The 13,236-nt window shown below is 39.8% G+C and overlaps 1 long non-coding RNA gene across 1 annotated transcript; it reads left to right on the top strand.

The window, feature by feature from the left end:
* Positions 1-565: 565 nt before the first annotated feature.
* LOC142414555 (uncharacterized) lies at positions 566-11,859 on the top strand. Its single transcript, XR_012777110.1, has 3 exons — positions 566-1,945; positions 3,001-3,086; positions 11,714-11,859. It is a non-coding gene; the product is annotated as an uncharacterized LOC142414555 (long non-coding RNA).
* Positions 11,860-13,236: the final 1,377 nt, after the last annotated feature.

A 13,236-nucleotide genomic window follows, 5' to 3' on the forward strand; every position in this document is an offset into this window, starting at 1 on the left:
CTACTTACATTCCTCCAAAGACTGAGGAGACACAAAGCAACACCCATAAAAGCACTCGACCTGGTGCAGTTCTGGGACTTCTAAGACACAGCGGTGCATAGAAACAAAATCTGAAGAACAGAGAAAAAAATATGCTGCTAATAAAAAGCATTATATATGTCCTTCTTCACTTCACAGTTCCTGATTATGTGAGGTGCCAGACCATTCTGTGGACAATTTTAGGGCAGAGAGGAGATGCAGTGTGGGTGGGAGAGTTACAAGACGCCAACTTCTCCCACCCTATTTTGGCTTCTGTGGCAAGCTACTCAGCTGCAGATCCAACTCATGCAGAAAAAGTAAAGTATATTTATTTAGGCCCAGGTCCACGGCTTAAAATGTTATGTTGTTTTCTGTGTATTCAGGGAAACCTGATGATTAAACTTTGATTTAATGGCCCTACTGGTCTGACCTCTCCACACCTGTTATGACTCAGCTAACTTAGGATACCAAAACCATTAAGATTATACAAGCATTTTATGTCCTATTTGACTGTTCAAGTTGCTAAACATGTGTTGTGAAGCTTTGATACAGTTTGGATAGCAAAATGTTTCCTATTAAATAAAAATCATAGGGAATCTGATATATCCATTTGAAAATTGTAGGTCTAACATTCAAGCGTATATGGTTGTATAAGCTACGGTGTATATAGGACCCCTTGAAAAGAAAACAGATTATTTTTTAGGGCATATGCAAATGGCAGGCAGACACAAGCCATCTGGGAAATCGAGCACTTTGCCTGAAAGCATTCCATCTCGTATGAGCATCTTGGTGGTGGTGAGGGAGCAACGTGCCTTTAGCACGGAGCCCAAGGAATCAGATGCAGGGTGCAGGAGACACCAGTTGAATACCCTCCTAAGCCAGAGGGGGTAAAGCTCTTTTACCTCTCTTGTTTCACAGTGACACCGCTTCAAGAAGGAATGCAAGATATGGGGGAGCAAAGAGCAATGTTGGTTAACCATGCTTCTACAGCCCATAAGTGATGGCACTCATCATCATAGTGAGAGGGGCAACCTTGGGCCGGCTTCAGCCTCAAGGATGTTTTCTGCACCTTCTTCAATGATGTGGCTATTATTGGGACGTGTGCAAGAGATTGGCACTGGAACCGAAGATTTTTCCTACTGGCAGGCTCAGGGCTTCTGTCATACTTTGCTTCACCTCTTGCAACTCATCTCTCTCTCAAAACATAGGTATCTATCGAATAAGAAAGCTAAGGTATCATTAGGCTTGCCTACCCCACAGCTTGCCCATTGAAAAGACTTTCTGCTGTTGAATTTTTCCTATCTATTACAGTTTTTACATCTCACTATTTCTTCCAGATAGCTGGTTCTCATAAATTATGCAGTGAGAGTATGACTCAAAATTAAGGACAAGTGATACCCTCCAAAGAATTAATCTGAGGCTTCAACTAGATCATTCCTGTTTGAGGCTATACAGAACATTATTTTTAACATGCCCAGCAAAAATAGCCATGCTGCAGAATGTCTAGGGAAATGAAGAAAATCGAGAATCTGGCTAACGCATTTTTGTATTGGAAAAAATCACAGAAACTTGTTGAGGAGGAAGCTATACTAGGAAAAAAAGGCACAAAACAAATCTAGCAGCTGAGAAGACGAAGGGCTCAGCTTTCAGAAACCAATAGGGTCTAATTCTTCAGTTTTGTTCTGCAGATTTCAGAATAAAATCTTGTCAAACTCTCTCAGGGAAGACATAAGAGAAACAGAGGAGGAAGAAAAGGAAGTATTCTATCTATAGCTGTCAGAAAGAAACGTACTAATTCATTTGACATTAAGCTTCCAGAGCTGGAGCTAAGAAGAGAAAAGAGAAAATTTTACAGTTCAGTGAATACTTCACCCATTTATTATTTTAATGTTCCAAAATGCACAGTAAGGCTTTAGAAGAAGGCTGGGTAAGTGCTATCTATATAGTAATCTGAGTATACTGAATTGAATTGGACCCTTGCTGTTCTCAAATACAGGTTCAGAAGTCCAAAAAACCCCCTAGTGTTAATTGCAGTGTGGTAAAAATCAGAGGAAAGCGACGTGTACATCTCTCAAAGCAAAACATAATTCAAAGAATTTAGGTACCATTTTATGCATTTGTTTTCTATTGCTCTTTTGTTTTTCATGTCTGTGGAAGGATATTCTGTCCTGCCATTAAACTTCGCTAGTTAATCACCACTCTTCAACAGCTTGCTTTAATAACAGATACAGCACTGTATGTTTAACAGCTGATGCAGGAACCTTGGCCTGGGGAGCCATGAGCATTGCTCAATGAATACTTCCATCATGGATTTGACTCTGTTTCTCCGTGCTGACTCAACAACCTATCAAACAAAACATTTCATTATGTAGGCTCTGTGGGACATGTGGGATACAGAATAGAGAGCATGAAAGGGTAGGAACACTCCACTATTATTTTCTTATTATTTTGCAGTTACAGAATGTTTGGCAAATTATGGTACACACTGTTGCAAGGCAGATGCTATAAATTGGGTCAGTATGATATATATGGCTGCCAAGGAGCTGTTTAAGTATATTTTCACTGTTTCCAGCAAAAATAACAAGAGAGAAGTAAAGACATCCTGAAGTAATTATCTCATTTGGAAGGAAAATATGGCAGGGATTTTTAAAACATATGTGCAAAAAAGAACAAATTGAACACATACCACACTTGAAAAGCTAATGGAAAAGGATTAATTGATAAACACGAAACTAAAACTGTTCAGTTATCTGTCAGCTAATCAATTAAGCTATTAGCATAGACCATTTATTCAGTCTCTGAAATACATTTTAAAATCATCAAAGCCTGCCATGGTAAAATCAAATTGCACTTTAAAAAGCTATAGCCTTTTTCTAAAACAATAGACAACAAAAGGCAAACAGTTTGCTTGACTGGACCAATAGGTTACTGTTCACTGTGGTTTCAATTCTGAATGGATTAATTTTGGACTTTCATTCTCAGATCTATCAATAAAGGCTTTGGGGGTTGCCAAAATATGCAACCAAGAGGCAAAAGAGACAGAGTGAAAGGCCCACGTGCCGTTCACAGTGAGTAGTTATCTTTAAAACTTCTTAAGTCTGTAAACATCACCGGTGTGGAGACAGATTTTGTATTACTGCTTACTGGTACATCATGCTGCTTTTTAGCACTAGTGTTTCAGTGCTATCCTGATGACTCAGGCAGGGTCAAGCTCCAGTTGTAGCCCACATTTTGGAAAACATGCACCAGTCAGCAATTACAAACTGTTTGTTAATGATTCTCTTTCCACACCGCTAATTCCAGACCATTAGATAACTGTAAGACTTTAGTACCCAAATTTTAAAGACTTGATGGCATTTTGCATTCCTTAAAGAGAAATAAAGAGAAAAACCATTGAGATCTTGGAATGATTCCCTCTGAATTTACCTGTTTATATAAAAAGAAACTTCTCATATACAATACCGAAGGCCACAGTCTTCCCTACTCCCTGTAAGACATAGGTATCCTCATTGCATAATAGAGTCTCAGACAGCTACACGAAAACTGTAACACCAGCGGGTACCGTTTAGTATTGCTTCCCAAACAGCAATCTGTCCATAGAGGGAAGGTGTCACACTGTTAATACATCTATCAGGAAAAGCAGAAGTGAAGTTGAATATGTAAAATAACATTTTTCAAAGATGAAACCATGCAGAAGACAGTAAGGGACAAACAGTCATTGTCAAAGGACAGAAGGAAAAGGATTATAAAGGAGACTCCATAGTAAATCTCAGGAGAACTTCCCAATTATGAGTGCCAGGAGACAGCAACATGGGGAAATACAGCAAGAACCAAGGTCACTTGATAATGGGCTGGATTGCAAGACCATGCCTGTGACTAAGTCAGTCCTAAATGACTAAGTCCTTTCCATCTCCAATGCCTCCAATAAAACCTCTGCCCTAAAATAATACATAAATATCCATAGACAAGCCAAAACATAAAAATATGTTTCCTCTAGAAAGGACCCAAGGGCCTTGATGGAAATGGAAATGAAATTATTTTGGTTTGGAAGGAATTAATATTGCTATGGGCTGTGGAGACAATCAAAATCCTGTAAAGAAATCTAGTAATAATAAATACCTATTTGCCCTAAAATTAAGGGAGGTTAGTTAGCTGCATGATTTGGAAACACTTCTGAGGCATGGCTTTAAAGACGCGTGTATCTTTACGAATGCAATGCTTTGTTATCAGGCCCAATGCTGCAAGTCATCGAGGAGACTTTAGACCTTTTTTTTTTTTTTCCCACAAAGCGGCTGACATTTTTAAGGATCTGCCAGCAGGTTTGTGTTACAAAGTTCCTAAGCATATTTTTGAACATGCTAAATTTGCCACGCTGCTTTCCAGAGGCCCATCTAGCTTGTTATTTCATAGTGAGGATAGTGTTTTGGAGCTGATTGAAGTGTTCAGTATTAAAACGTATGTGGCTAGCTAGCACTGTCTCCTCCACAAAGGAAGAATATTTCCTATTTGACTCTCTTTGCATTCCTCTCTTCTTCATGCAACTACTTCTGAGAGCTTTATGGCCAACTGTCTACAACATGCCACTTTTCGTGCTATTCCTTTTTTGGTCTGGAAAACTTTATTTTTTTATAATATCCTCTGTAATGCTGTATTACTCACAGCAATCTTTCACATTTAACCATTTTATAGCACTGTTTAATGGCCTGACTTATGCTTAGAACTTGCAAAGTCACAGGTTATCAGTGTCAAATGATCCAGTTTCTTGCACTCATACTGGGATCATGTTCTGCTCAGGATCTTTCCACTTATTTTAAGCCATGTAGTTCTTTGAAAGCCAGCACTTGCATAGTATTGGCTCTTCTTTCTTGAGCTTTGTTTTGACCATCCCTTCCCCCCATGGCATTGTTTGAAGCAAATCTGAGCAAATGTAGAAAGAAAACTTCAAGAATACCTAGAAAATAGGAAAAACCTGGCAGAAAGGTTTCATAGATTAGTAGAACTCTCTGAAGTTGAAAGTTTGAGCCATTAGTAAGGGTAGCAGAAGGAAGCAGGAGTTTGGAAGCAAAAGATAGATATATTTTTTTCCATAGGCTTGGCCCCCAGCTCTGCTTTTATGCATATACAGAGCATGATGAGAAATGGTTTTGCTCAGGACTTGCATCCTCGTTATTTATTACATCCCGGCAGCATGATGTGATGTGCCAAGATCTCAGCTGGATCTGGCCCAATATTCCAAAATTAAGCAAGTAAATGGATGCAAGTCAAGTTAAGGTTTTTCACAGAGTGCAAAAGTGAATTAAGTTGTCCTGTGGATATTCACTTGGTCCATGTTGTCCTGCTTTCAGCAATTACTGAAATAAAATACAGTGTGCCACTGCAGACTTGGGCCCTGATCTCACACATCAGTTCTCCTCTGTTCTCTTTATTTATGCTTCTGAGCTCCAAGGGGGCTTCTCTTGTTGAACTTGCCCCTGTTTCACACCAAGAACAGCCTTTTGGCTCAGTGGGCCTAATAAAGCCCTAAAAATGTTCTTGCATAAGTTTTGTTTTACATCTGTGGTAAGGTTTGCACAGGTGGTAAAATTAAAAAGATATTTCTATTAGCTCTGCTGACAAAAAGAGCAAGCAGCATGCCTGTCAGAGCAAGCATGCATCCCGATCAGCTCTGAACTTACAAGTAAACACATACTAAACTATCTAAGGCATATGATGAATAACAACTGGCATTTATTTTCTCCTTCCTACTCCATGTGGGTAAGAAAAACTAGCATAAAGTATGCAGCTACAGTTGAGCAGATTTTTTTTAATTTCATCTGGTTTAAATAACGAAAAGTTTTTCTCTCATCTTGAAACTATATTATGAAGCTATTCATAACTCCTCCTCCCAATATGGGGATTTGAAATGACACTTCCTATTACTCAGTAGGCAGGCTTAATGTCAGGCCTTGAGTTTTGGGAGTGGTTTGGGAGATTCTTTCTTCTTTCTTTTGATGCTGTACTTGTGTTTATAAATAAAGATTTCATAAGAGAAAGGACAAGAATTCAATGGGACTCAATTCTTAAATGCAGAATGTAGCCCACCACTGTATTCGGTCATTATCAGTCCATCTTAATGACTTCTTCACGACAGGAGACAGGACAGACAGGGAAAATGAGGAATGTTCATCCCAGAACAGCATGCACCAGATCGGTTATGTTGCGCTATCAGGTCTTGAATACTTGACTCACTGTATCGGAGACTGTAAGTAGCCATAAAAGTAACTTTTCCATAAGCGGAAGTATTTGCTTACTCCTGTCTGCTAGCTGTCCAAAACAGACGGAAAGGAAGGCAGCTTTAAGAAAAACATGGATCAAGTCAAGTTAGATTAACCTTTCAGGCAACATTCATATCTGGCATTCATACAATGCAGAACAACAATTAAAAAAAAAGCAAAAGTGGAGTAAATTGTTCTAAATCCAGAAGAGAAGAATGTATTTGCCAGACTATTTCCAAAATGGGCTGGCAGCCTTTCACAGTGCTGAGCTTACCACAAGGAACATGCACCACGTACCTTTACTCCAGGACATTATCTCAGTATCACCAGGAGCTCTAAGATTCCCAGCTAGAAAACCTGTTATAAGCTTCATTCCCTGACTAAAATTTTTAAATGGGATTATAATTGTGATGGGCTTTATTAATGAATGTATACCCTTCTATTGTATGTAAGGCCAGTGATTAAAATAAATTTACTTTGTCTTGCTTTTTAAGAAAGAATATTAAGCCCGGAATAGAAAATAAATGCAAGATTTTCTTTGGTTTTGGACTGTATGCAGTTCCTGCAAGTCAGGCTAAAATGAAGAAATGATTGAGCCTAACACTCCTTTTGTTTGTATCATTTCTACTTTCCCTACCATTTATAACATATCTAGGCCCTTGTGATTGTTTGGATGAGGCAGTTTCAAGCTGCATTTACTGTTTGGATTTGATGTCAATAACTATTGCAGGAGGAATCCCAAATTCCTCAGAAATTAAGATGCAAGTGAGGAATAATTTTCACACAAGCTATGGCTTGAAGCTTTTATGCATTTCGACTATGCAGAACTGCACGAGTGGAAAACATGTAGGGTTAACTACAGAGATTAAAATATATCTCTGAATTTATGAAGATAAAACTGTAACAGGAAAAAAAGAAAAAGGAAAAACACTTCTAACACAGTGGAAATATTGACATTTTTGAAAATGACATGGCTTGAATTGACAGGATGGGCAGAAATGGTGTTTCTCCTCTTCCCTAATACCTTTACTTTCCTCCATAAAAAGGTTGGAAAAACTGGAAAGGCAACAACAGGGCGGGAACGGTGTCTGTCCTACGCAGCACGAGCTCTACAGTCACCATAAAATGCTCTGTAAAACGACCCACCGTTGATGCGACGAACACACTGTCAGATAAAAAGGCAATGTTACGTTTCACAAAGTAATAAATTGCTCTTTGTTGCATCATATAAAATTGCAGCATCTCTCACTGATGCTATTTTCTTTTATGGTATGTCATAAAAGAAGTCCCAAACCAACAACTATTTACCCAACTTTTACATGGGATGTTCCCAGAGGCTTTGAAGTTTTTTTCTGGTCTTGGAAAGCAAACGCTACCGCCCGCACCGGTGTGTCCTCTATAACAGGTAAAGCCTGAATCTTCAGGGATTTCGGTACGAGTCACCGCAGAGGCTCTGCCGGACGCTGGCAGCCGGGGAGCCGGGGCACGGGGCAGCAGCGGTGGCTCCGGCTGGAGGCAGCGCGGTCCCTGTTGCCGGTGAGCTGCCCTCCTGGGCGTGCATTGCTGCAGCTTGAAGGAGGCGAGATGTCCCCAGCCCGTGAGGGCCATGTTCATGCTGTAGTTTTGTTACTGACCCCTCTAAATTTGAGCTCAGCCATTATTACTGCGTGGCGCAGGGGTTGCTCGCAGGAGGTGAACTGGATCCTCTTTTTTTTCTTGTGAATTAATCTTATTGTTCCATTGCCTGAATAACTGAGGACAACCGACCTTGGTTTTAAATCTGTGTAAACAGAGTCATTATGCGGCCAAAACAGACAAAGGAGGAAAAAAACCCCCAAAACCAGTAGATGAGAGTGGCGGTCAGATAAGTCGTCTTAAAAAAATGAGCATCTGGTGTCCTAAAATGACATGCTGCCTTGTGCTGACCACCGCGGAGCGGGAAGGAGGCTGCTGCCCTGCAGTCGGCGTCTGGCCTGGGTGGGAGGCAGCGGTGGCAGCGGCACTGCCACCCCGCAGCGCTCCCTGCGCGACCCAGGCTCTTCCACCAAAAACCGGAGCTGCGCAGGAAGGCTGGAAACCCCTGCCCAGCTCTGAGGCTGGGCAGCTTCTCCACAGAGCTTAAAGAGGCTGCTCTGTTGGAGGGCACAGGCAAAATAAACCTATGAGAAGTAGCTTGGGACGCTGGGGATAAGCGACAGTTTTGTTATCTGGGTAAGCTGGTGAGAAACCCTGCTAGTTGGAGGCTCACTTCAAAAGGAGGGAGTCAACATTTATTCTCTCCAGACTGTCCTGACAGCACTGTGCTAATCAGAGATGTTCCAGTACAAGTTCTGAGAAAGAGGAGGTGAGATAGTACAGGGAGACATCTGGGTAGCCGCAGCAGTCTGTGGTGCAGGAGCACAACACCGGCTCCTGCACTCTTCTCTCACTGCTGTGGCCAAAGCGTTTTTATCTTTAGTGCTTTCCGTAAAAGGTACAGGGACCATCTTCCCTGAAAATGAGCAGCTATTTTTTTGCTTGTTTGCAGGGAGGAAGATGGGGAAGAGACCTGGGAATGGGTAGGAGTAGTGTTATGTCCCTGCCCCTAGAATCTCTTGGCATCCAGGACTGTTGCACAGAAAGCATGCGCTAGGAGCAGCTGGAAATTCAGATACATACGTGAAGTGTGTATACTCCTGTTATTAGAGGTGAAGTAGGATTTCAGGGAGGAATGGGGAGCCAGGGAGGCAGGGAAATCAAATACTTTATAGTGCTGGCATGCTTGGAGGCATTTTGCAGCTTGCTCCATTTCTGAACCAGTATTTGCAGAAATCCCACTACTAGCCAGCAGTGTAGTGTCTCTCGCAGCAGTGCTTTTAAGTGTAATGCAAAAACCATCACAGCCTAGTGGCACCAAAGAATACTACTTGGCAACCTGCAGCACCAATCTGAGCTCACAGTCTATCGTTATCAGTGACCAATATCCAAAAATAGACCGAAGGCCTAAATATTGCTACTCACAGTGCATCCCATTCAACAGTACTTCTAGTTCCAGCCTCCACATGGAGTATTTGGAGGACACTGTTTGGTTCATTTTCTTAGGACAGGAAAAACATATTTCCTAACATTTTTTAGCCCAGCTTGTTCAGTCTGCCCTGAATGTATTTCCAGAAAAGCTGGAATGACGTTTCCTCCTGGACTCAAAGCAAAAGCCATGACCTCGTAAAATTTCCTCTCTCTCGGAAGGAAACGCTATAGAAAGGGGACAGGTGCAAGAAAACTGCATCACAGAATTTTGCTTTTACTTTCTTGAATAATACCCACAATGGTGGCAAGGAGGGAAAAAATAAATCAGTCCTAACAGCCATGTGATATTTGGCTTGGATTATCAGCACGAAAAATGTGGAAAACTACTTTCAAAAATATAAACACTGAAATGCTTCTGTCACTCTTAGCCCTCATTCGGGGTATATGCAGAGGAATCCCTCACAAGTGTATCACTTGAAGACAGTGAATAGCTAGTAAACTAGCTTTCCGTGAAACTAATACTAAACTAGAACAAGGCAGGGTTTTTCACAAGCATTAGATTAAATGGGTAAATCATAATGGGTACGTCAGTGTTATTCACGCTAGAAAGAAGTACTTTGATTTTTTGTTTTATAAAAAGGTGGCCATGCTTTTGTTGCTTCCTAAATAACATGAAATATACCCACTTCAGTATGTGCAAATGTTGTATGCTCTCTTGTAATCTCTTCAATTTAGAAGCTATAGCAGCTTAAGAAGCTAGGGAATGGTCTTGGGTATTGCAACAGGAAAAACACAGGAATTAAAACTGTGGAGGAGAGGGAAAGACCAAGCCAATCACTTCACACTTTTTCTACAAAACCAAGAATGATAATCAGTCTATTTGTAAAAGAAAGATGTACCTGTAAAGATATTCTATTAGGCAAGATCATTAATATTTTAGTGAGGTAATGAAATATCACATTAGCTTGGCTGTCCCTACTCAGGGGTCCCCGTATAATGTTCCATTGTGTGGTATGGGTTACACCCATGACTTTGCACTCTAGTCTAGTCATATCATTGATAGCTTTTAAGCCTCTTGATAATTGATTTACTCCACAGTATTTTGTCTTAACATGGAAGAGAAAATAGAAAAATATTAGAGAAGCTGTTCAAGTAATCTGTGATTTTTACTATGTCCTTTCCTGATTATTACTCTCTATATAACCATTGTTGCAGCAGAAATAAAGAAAAAACATCCACTTTCCAGTAATTAATTTAGTAGTTATATATAGTCATACTACATCCAGGATGTCATTCATCGGGGATATCCTTCGGTCTCTATACTCAATGCTATAATCTCTTCCAATCTGTCAACCTATAGCAAAAGCCAATGCCTGGAAAGTACATTTAGAGAGAAAACGGCAGAGGAAATAGCACTGGCAGTTCAATATATATCCATCATCTTTCCAAGTCAGTGCTAAAATGTTACCCTTTAGTACAGTATTAAGGAAAACAGTGCTATTAGAGTGGCTGAGTAATATCCCCAAGTCTGTTCCAGTATCGTTCTACCAAGTAGAAGGTTGAAGATGCATAAGGTATTCTCAAAGCCTGCTTCCTGTTGAAAGAAAATTGCCTTGGCATAGGATGTCTGCAAGACAGCTGCAGACTGCTCCCTGGAGAACCCCTTCTAGGCTCCGGCACACCAACGGAGAGTGGAGCCAAGGATGAAGGCTGGAGGAACATGCTAAGAGCACAGCTTTTGCATTACCGCAGCGCAGATGTTTGGAGTGGCACTACAATCCGCTTGCACAGGCTGAAATACGGCCCAGGCTTTTGAACTGCCTAAATTACATTGCAGTTGTGAGACAGACATAATCAGGTGGACATGAGAACATTTTAATATTAGCTTTAGCTACTGCCTTTTTTTTTTTTTTCCCCTGACACCCTGACTCCATGGGCTCCATGTTGAATCTGTGTGCTGGGCATTCACAGGCACTCTTCACAAGAGAAAGCTGGGTAGAGATCTCCAAGTTGAAAATGACTATAAATGGTCAAGCTGCATGGTTGTGATGCTGCTTGCAAGCTCATTAGCTTTGCTGAAAAGCACCTATTTTCAGTTTTGGCATCACCCTGGTTGAAAAAAGCCTTGTTTGGGAACCTACATGGATACCTCCACATTCATGCTGTGCTGCACGGTTGATACTAGCTGGTTTTGGTTGGTGTTACTTTAAAGACCTATGAATTCCCTCAGTAGGGATATTCTAAGAGAGTATTCCCGATTCTCATGCTTAATCTTCTTGCCTAACCCCTCTCACATCATGATTCATATGCTGTCCAGCATCAGGAATTGAATTGCAATTATACACCAGGGCATCATGATCCTGAAAGTTACCACCAATTCAATAGAGATTTGAACGGGCACGTGTAGACTTCTGATCTGTTGTCTCAAAAATTAGACAGACCCTGGATACCTCTGAAGTGCTCGAGGGGAAAAAGATATAAAGTTTGCGTGCAATTCTTAAGGTAAGCAGAAGGGTCATGCATTACTGAAGTTAAAGTTCTCTGTAACAACATCACAGTGTTTCCAGAAAGATAAAGAACTGTAAAAATGGATTTGAAAAGAGGTTGGTAGAACCTATCTCACTGAGAAGACAGCCTCACTATACTGTCAAATCAAAACCTTTCTAAGTGACATAGATAAACTTTATTTTTATTGTTAAATCAACTTTATTTTTATTCCAAGATTATATATTCAGCAAGTTAAAGAGCATAGTGTGCATGACTATTGGCAGACTGGAAAGAAAATCTTTTTTTATTGATGAATATCAGGAAAAGCAAGCATAGATTAATCATCACTGATAGATTGTTAAAGAATTTCCATCACTAAAATAAATTTGTATTTAATTTTAGTCCTGTTGCTATGGCAGCTAATTTCTTTCATGATAAGATTTTTCAACTAGCTATCTCCCTCCATAAATAACACTTACAATATTAAAACTGAGATTTTTCTGGATTTTAGAAAGGTAGCACTGTATTTAGAACTAGTGTTTTCTTTGCCTAGTCCATTTTCTATTTCTGTAGCTTAACCATCTTAGTTGTAAGTTCAAGGTTCCCTTCATATTTAAATTTCTGGGTTTAATTCCTGATTTTTTTTTTTTTTTTTTTTTCCTTGACACAACTACCCTGACACAGATGTCAGCCTGACACAGGCTTTGGGTGTGACAGACATGTAGGTGAGATTCTTCAAAAGCGGCGGTGCAGATGGTAGTTGTCTTTGGTCTAAGGGGAGAAAATCTGTTCCTTTTTTCTTACAGAATACTGGTATCTATTCTCCTCCTCCCCCTGAACTGTTTCTGATGCTACCATAGTTTTGTGCTCAGTGTGATAAGAAATCAAAGGTCAATACCATTTTCACTCCTTACCTTTTTTTTTTAAATACAGGACCGATGGCAGTTTTTGTATAGACCAGAAATACCCAGGTCTAGACTTCAAGAAAATCAAATCAAGCACAGCAGTTTTAGTAGCTTGATTCATAGTACTATTCATTCAACAGAATGATCACATAAGCCTAGATGTTGATTTAGACATAAAAAAACTTCTGTGCATGTTAATATTCAATTTAAGTAGAAGGTAATTTTTATTACTTTAAGCTGCATCTTTACAGTTAGGCTAGTATAAAGCCCTCATATATGAAAAAAAAAATCCTGATGAATGAAAATTAGTGGTATTTAAAGTATCAGTTTAAAAACCTGTTGAGCCCAAGAAGTTTGTGACATTATCTCTGAAACATATATAATATCTCTGGAACATATATAACATTGGCCTACAATAAGCCAATCAGATTTTATTTGCTTTTTCATATTTAAGACATGGTGTATATATAATCACTGGTTTAAGAGCAATTTACCTAATTACCTATCTAATCCTAAATTCAAACTTTTTTATAGATAATATTTAGAGTTATTCTGTGTATGATGTT

Source organism: Mycteria americana, chromosome 9 (assembly GCF_035582795.1).
Source record: "Mycteria americana isolate JAX WOST 10 ecotype Jacksonville Zoo and Gardens chromosome 9, USCA_MyAme_1.0, whole genome shotgun sequence".
NCBI lineage: Eukaryota > Metazoa > Chordata > Aves > Ciconiiformes > Ciconiidae > Mycteria > Mycteria americana.